General features: G+C 34.0%; 2 long non-coding RNA genes across 2 annotated transcripts; one reads left to right on the top strand and one right to left on the bottom strand.

Moving 5' to 3' along the window:
• Window positions 1–2,052: 2,052 nt before the first annotated feature.
• Window positions 2,053–3,106, bottom strand: LOC134911489 (uncharacterized). The gene is made up of 5 exons (XR_010176615.1): window positions 3,068–3,106; window positions 2,907–2,988; window positions 2,623–2,788; window positions 2,456–2,537; window positions 2,053–2,168 (listed from the first exon to the last, which is right to left on the bottom strand). It is a non-coding gene; the product is annotated as an uncharacterized LOC134911489 (long non-coding RNA).
• Window positions 3,107–3,818: 712 nt separating this feature from the next.
• LOC134911488 (uncharacterized) lies at window positions 3,819–4,928 on the top strand. Its single transcript, XR_010176614.1, has 5 exons — window positions 3,819–3,857; window positions 3,937–4,018; window positions 4,137–4,302; window positions 4,388–4,469; window positions 4,767–4,928. It is a non-coding gene; the product is annotated as an uncharacterized LOC134911488 (long non-coding RNA).
• Window positions 4,929–7,477: the final 2,549 nt, after the last annotated feature.

Here is a 7,477-nt window from a genome sequence, read left to right as displayed (position 1 = left end):
GTGGAGTTTGCCCATGACAACCATTTTTATGGTCTGATTGACATATTTTTTCTCTTCATCTTGAGTATCTGTAGCAAATTCTTCTGCTACTGTACTTATCCCTAAATTGTCTGATCTGAAGTTTATACAGTGAGTTACCAAGATTCCTCCTGTCAAAAGGTGGTATCAGATAAACACCATAGTAAGATTCCTCTGTTGAGATTTGGTAACAAAAGACGCAAACAATGTCATGTCAGGAGTACCTTCTTTGTATTTTGCTCTAAATCATTGCAGTCCCTTTCTGATTCATATATTATATCTCATTGTTGAAAGTAAACCCTGCATGAGCAACCAGGTTTCTTTCTATAACCATCCTCCTAAGAGAAATCTTGTAGACAATTGAGAAGAATTTGAAATGAATAAAAGACTCATGGGAAACTATATTTTATCTATTTAACAAGAAAGGTTAACATCAATAAAAACACCCCTGAACCTGGGCATCTTAAGCTCATGCCTCCCTTCTGAACAAAGCTTCCATTCTGTCCATCCTCATCAAATTATTAAGGCAACGTAAGAGCAGGATACTTATTAGTATGAACAGTTTCTTTACCTTAGGTGTTTTGGTCTCATATTCTTCAAATAGTTTATATCTTTTTCATATAATATCATACTAATTATAAAAGCAGCATATAAAATGCACAAAAGCAATAGAGAAAATAATAAATACAAATTTGTCAAACAAATGTTTGTTTATACAATAAAGTAAACTTATAAACTTTACATAGAACTGATCTATGAAACTTTAACTTTGGTAACTTTTTTCTTGTTGTTAATTATTGGGGTGGTAGATGGGTACAATAGGGATAGAAGGGAGAAAGGATGGGGGAAGAGGAAAAGGTGATGTATGTTTTTGAAAGAAGGAAGTTCAACAGGAAGCAGTTTAACTTATGTATTTTATTCTAAACTGGAAATTGGGGACTTATTATATAGCTCCTCAAGTTTTATGATAAGTTCATTTGGTGTTGTTAAATAAAACCATATACCCCGTATATATATTCCCCCAATTAAATATACCATACTTGGTTTAATATTCTATTTGCAGCCAAGGCAGGGCTGGTTTTTTTTTTAGTCCTTTGCAATATCAAATTTAACTACATCACATATATGCATAATTAACTTATCCATGTATTTTGCTAATGTATTTTGCTAATTGGTCTCAGTGGTTTATATAGCAATATGACTAAGTAATTACAAAGAATCCAGATGTCAGTTATTTGTTCTATTAGATGCAGGGCCAGCGACGGGGGTAAGAGGGGGGGGGGGGGTTCAAAGGAGACACCTGTACCGGGCCCCAAGGATCAGGAGGGCCCCAAGGATACAACACTTAGTGCCCGGCAAGGATGTGAGCTGTCTTGTCCAAATAGAGCAGTGAGCTGTAGGAGGGGTGGGGGCAGCCTCAGCCTCTCACACACAGTGACTGTGCAGCGCAAGTGTGCACCAGCTCTTCCAGGTCCAGCTCTGTTACAGGCAGTTATGGGACATAGCAGCAGGTCCCCTAGCCAGGATTCCTGGGGTACCTGCTGCGCGATGTGAGGGTCTGGATACTGTGGAGTGCAGTGCAGGCGAGTCTCTCCCAGGGTAAGAGTGGATTGGTCAGGGGGTACAGGGCTTTGGGATGGGGTCAGGGAGCTGGGAATGAGGCATGGAGTCATTTTGGAGAGACAGACTGAGGGGTGTGAGGGAGGAAGGAGAGAGGGAGACGCAGACTGTGGTGTGTGTGGGGGAGGAAGGAGAAATACATGTATAGATAAATAAATATATATTTATTTTTATTAACCATTTCTTATATAGCACAGCAAATTCAGTTGCACTTATATATATATATATATATAAGAAGAAGAAATATCTCTATGGAGAGCTCTTATTCTATAATCTGATATAATTAGATGACTGTTGGTGGATGTTATATAAAGAGAGGATGACCTTACACATTTATACACCCATATTAGAATCACATATATCTCTTTATTAAAAGATTTTGATTTAAAACTTATCATTAAACTTTTCCTTTTCTTTTACATTGGAGATACAATTATATATTTCAACATTATTTGTATAAGGAAAAAAACAACAATATAATGAGCTTTCATCCAACGCGTTTCGTCTATATTGACTTCTTCAGGGGTGTTCTTCAGGGTGCAATCCAAAAACAAAAAATATATAAAATAAGAAGGAACATTGATGCAGAGAAGAATATGCATATCGCAATATGGTCATATTATCCCTATTTGAACAAACTGATATTGTATGTGACAATGATTTTATGAGTTATACAAGAAACTGCTTACATACTCTCTTGCACATTATTAAAAATTATTTTAAAGACCATCAAAACACATTATGATAATAGTTGTCTGCTGAATCACTCCATAATCAGTAAGCCAGACAATTGACCCATCAGTATAATTGTACTCACTTCTAAATAACAGCTCTCTGTTTATATTGGAATAACTGTAGTACTCAAAAGGTATGAAGTTCTAATTGAACCAAAGTTGTACCTGAGTTAGAAAAGGGGAGACCAAATCTTAATATAACCCATTTTCAAATATATTGGCTAAATTGTATTTATTTTAATATACTTACTGAAAAATATTTATTACCAAGTTGAAAAAACTTGAAGAAAATTATTCCCAGAATATGATAGCGTTTATTGGGATTCCTTATTATAGGCCACCTAATGAATTATATTCTTCTCCAGCATGTAGATATATATTTCATTCATTTTTCTTGGCTCATTGGGTTGGCATTTCTAACAAGAACAGAACAATTATTAATTATCTCCTACAATATTCAATTCATAAAAGTTGGAGTTAGTAACTATTTATAATTTATTTATAATTATTTTTAATTTATAAAGCTTAGCTTACCCTCAGTTTTTCAAAGTATCAGTGAAGTCCAACAGAAGGGATCCACTTGTAAACTTAGGATAAAAATATCCCTTTAATTTTCCTAATGGGAACAGAGTATTACTTAACATCTTATTTCTAACCAGACTGCAATCAAGTGAAGAGTGGCCATATTTGCTTACCAGCAGTTGTCCTATAGGTCTGCCTGCATAGGTATCCAATATTGAAATGAAGACTAAGCTCACATTCTCCCTATTTAAGCTCCACAGCCTGTTACATCACTTCCTGTTATAGCTTTTTAATTGTTTAATTGATATTTTTACTCTAATCTTTTATTATGTATTTCAAATTGAAATAAAAGAACCTTTATTAAATGGAATGGTTTTATTCATGATACCTGATTGAAATAACTGTGTTATTAAGTAGAATTAAGTTCATAATAAAGAGTTTAGACCAAATTGATTTTTCTAATTGGCATAGAAGCAAAGAGATGCTTCCTATATGAGTTCCAAGCCTCTTTGTGGCTGGGATGACATCGTCGCACGTCCGGTTGCTTGGCAACTGTTGGAATTGTTTATTAACAATTCCAACAGTTGCCAAGCAACTGGATGTGCGATGATGTCATCCCAGCCACAAAGAGGCTTGGAACTCATATAGGAAGCATCTCTTTGCTTCTATGCCAATTAGAAAAATCAATTTGGTCTAAACTCTTTATTATGAACTTAATTCTACTTAATAACACAGTTATTTCAATCAGGTATCATGAATAAAACCATTCCATTTAATAAAGGTTCTTTTACTTCAATTTGAAATACATAATACAAGATTAGAGTAAAAATATCAATTAAACAATTAAAAAGCTATAACAGGAAGTGATGTAACAGGCTGTGGAGCTTAAATAGGGAGAATGTGAGCTTAGTCTTCATTTCAATATTGGATACCTATGCAGGCAGACCTATAGGACAACTGCTGGTAAGCAAATATGGCCACTCTTCGCTTGATGGCAGTCTGGTTAGAAATAAGATGTTAAGTAATACTCTGTCCCCATTAGGAAAATTAAAGGGATATTTTTATCCTAAGTTTACAAGTGGATCCCTTCTGTTGGACTTCACTGATACTTTGAAAAACTGAGGGTAAGCTAAGCTTTATAAATTAAAAATAATTATAAATAAATTATAAATAGTTACTAACTCCAACTTTTATGAATTGAATATTGTAGGAGATAATTAATAATTGTTCTGTTCTTGTTAGAAATGCCAACCCAATGAGCCAAGAAAAATGAATGAAATATATATCTACATGCTGGAGAAGAATATAATTCATTAGGTGGCCTATAATAAGGAATCCCAATAAACGCTATCATATTCTGGGAATAATTTTCTTCAAGTTTTTTCAACTTGGTAATAAATATTTTTCAGTAAGTATATTAAAATAAATACAATTTAGCCAATATATTTGAAAATGGGTTATATTAAGATTTGGTCTCCGCTTTTCTAACTTAGGTACAACTTTGGTTCAATTAGAACTTCATACCTTTTGAATACTACAGTTATTCCAATATAAACAGAGAGCTGTTATTTAGAAGTGAGTACAATTATACTGATGGGTCAATTGTCTGGCTTACTGATTATGGAGTGATTCAGCAGACAACTATTATCATAATGTGTTTTGATGGTCTTTAAAATAATTTTTAATAATGTGCAAGAGAGTATGTAAGCAGTTTCTTGTATAACTCATAAAATCATTGTCACATACAATATCAGTTTGTTCAAATAGGGATAATATGACCATATTGCGATATGCATATTCTTCTCTGCATCAATGTTCCTTCTTATTCATGCTTGTTTTATATATTTTTTGTTTTTGGATTGCACCCTGAAGAACACCCCTGAAGAAGTCGATATAGATGAAACGCGTTGGGTGAAAGCTCATTATATTGTTGTTTTTTTCCTTATACAAATAATGTTGAAATATACAATTGTATCTCCAATGTAAAAAAAAAGGAAAAGTTTTATGATAAGTTTTAAATCAAAATCTTTTAATAAAGAGATATATGTGATTCTAATATGGGTGTATAAATGTGTAAGGTCAGCCTCTCTTTATATAACATCCACCAACAGTCATCTAATTATATCAGATTATAGAATAAGAGCGCTCCATAGAGATATTTCTTCTTTTATCTATTTTTGATCCTTACCGACAAAGGATTCTCTCTGTGTTGAAGCTTGCTTTCCCGTTTGGAAATATAATAGTATTTATGTTAGTAAACTCAGACACTAACTGACATAAAGTAATTAGACATTTCAGTAGTGTATAATAAGAGCGCACTAAGGGAACATACTAATATATATATATATATATATATATGTGTATATTATAGTATACCAAGCAAGCAGCTGCACTCTTAGACTTTTCTCAGTGAAAAAACAGCTTGTAGTTTAAGGCCTTTTTTTGTTGTGGTATGGATTAAACTACACACTGTTTTTTCACTGAGAAAAGTCTCCAAGTGCCGCTGCTTGCTTGATACAAAATATAAATATTTTCACAGAGGGCACCGGAGCTATATATTCTGATGGGGTGAGTGCCGATCCAAAAAGTGTGTGTGTGTGTGTGTGTGTGTGTGTGTGTGTGTGTGTGTGTGTGTATATATATATATATATATATATATATATATATATGATCCGAGGGGGCCCCAGAGAAATCGCTGTACCATGCCCCAAGATTTCTTGTTACTGGCCCTGATTAGATATAGTGTAATATACCTGTAGAGGGGTAAATTTACTAAAAGTTGATTTTTGTATTTTGCCTTTAGTTTTGCAAAATGACCAATATCACAATTTTAGAACAGTTAAGAACATTTGAACAACTATCAATGTTTTCACATAGACAAGTATAGGAGCTGCAGATTAACTAAACTGTCCAAAAACTGAAACTAAAATTACAGCAAAGCCTCACCAAACAAAAGATCTGCCTGTGACAGATGAGTTTGGGTGAAGCACTACCCAGATCACTATAATCTGCTATAGTGTCAGCAACCCAGCTGGTACAACCTGGTGCTGGTTATTGGAAAATAGAGGGAACCCTACATTGTTTTTTTCTCCTGTTTTCCACTACCAGCCCAGGATCAGAGGTCAGCTGGTTATGTATTTGGGAGGTCTCACACATTTTTTATTTTAACAATTATGGATTTGGGAGGTCTCACACATTTTTTATTTTAACCATTATGGATTTGGGAGGTCTCACACATTTTTTATTTTAACCATTATGGATTTGGGAGGTCTCACACATTTTTTATTTTAACCATTATGGATTTGGGAGGTCTCACACATTTTTTATTTTAACGATTTATACATTTTTTTAATGAAAGAAGCCTGCACAGATCAGATCTTCTGCAGCATAGGTGTTGAAATCGACATAAACTTTTAAATGATAATAAATGCTGATTTTTAGACTGCAAATCACCATCGATAATCGTTGTTGGTTTTGAAAATGATCCAGAACTGATCTTTAGTAAATTTGTCCAATAGTCTCGTCTTGTTCTAGCTATGTTTTATGGTTATTTTATCATTTGAGAACCTGTAGAGAGACTACCCTGGCCTTTGGCATGTTATACTGACTTTGACCCTATGCTTTTAGCCTCAGTCATTATCGGTATGTAGTCAGAATGTTGATATTCAGAATCTTGACATGTATAGAATGTCAACACTGACTCCATGCTCCAGGTTAGTTCATAGAAATTGCTAGCAGTAGCTAACAGTACTACACATTTCATAGCGCTAATAGTTTGTGTAGATTTGGTCTTGGCATAATATGTGACTGTGCCCCCTAGAAAAATGTACAAGGTCACTGCCACATGTGTTGCACTGTTAGGATCCACAGTATGGATCTGAATAGAAAATATGCTCACTTGCTGCATGTGCAGCTGCAAATTAACCTTGAAGTTTAAAAAATGTTGTTCATCCCCGATCTGATCATGGCTGCTATCATTACCATCTAAGGTCATGTAAATAAAAACGTGGGATGAGGTAACATGTAAACTTTCAAATTTGAATTAGTATCAAATACAAAGAAATGGACAGAAATGTGACTCTTTCCGCAAAATGTTGTTGCAGAGAAATTCTTGAGATATCAGTGTTATTGTTGGCAACATTCTTTATATATGTGTATGTTCTATGTAACAAATGTGAGTATACAACATGTGATGAAAGTTGGAATGAAAATCTAAGAAAGGTTTGAAATGATGAAGGTAGCAGGATGTGATGGTGTTAGTGGCCACCTACTGGTGAGAGATAACAATGACCTTAGATATAGAGAAGACAATTATAGCTGTAGAAAGGAATTTGGTTCTAAGTGGGCAAAGGCATAAATAGAAGCCCTTATAGGGAATATTCTACTACTACTAAGGCCAAATACAAATCTCTAAGTGATGACAGAATGCATTTTTACATTTCATTTTTAAAACCTTTGTTTCAACTGTTTTGCCTTAATATAACATGTATCTCTTTGTCTAATATTAGATAATAACTATTTTTTGTTATTCAGAAACACAGCACATCCCTCAACTGAACTGGAAGAGAAGAACATGTTTTCTT

The sequence above is a fragment of the Pseudophryne corroboree genome, chromosome 4, assembly GCF_028390025.1.
Source record: "Pseudophryne corroboree isolate aPseCor3 chromosome 4, aPseCor3.hap2, whole genome shotgun sequence".
Lineage (NCBI taxonomy): Eukaryota > Metazoa > Chordata > Amphibia > Anura > Myobatrachidae > Pseudophryne > Pseudophryne corroboree.
Note: the sequence above shows the minus strand (reverse complement) of the source record. Positions and strands in the feature narration are given on the sequence as shown.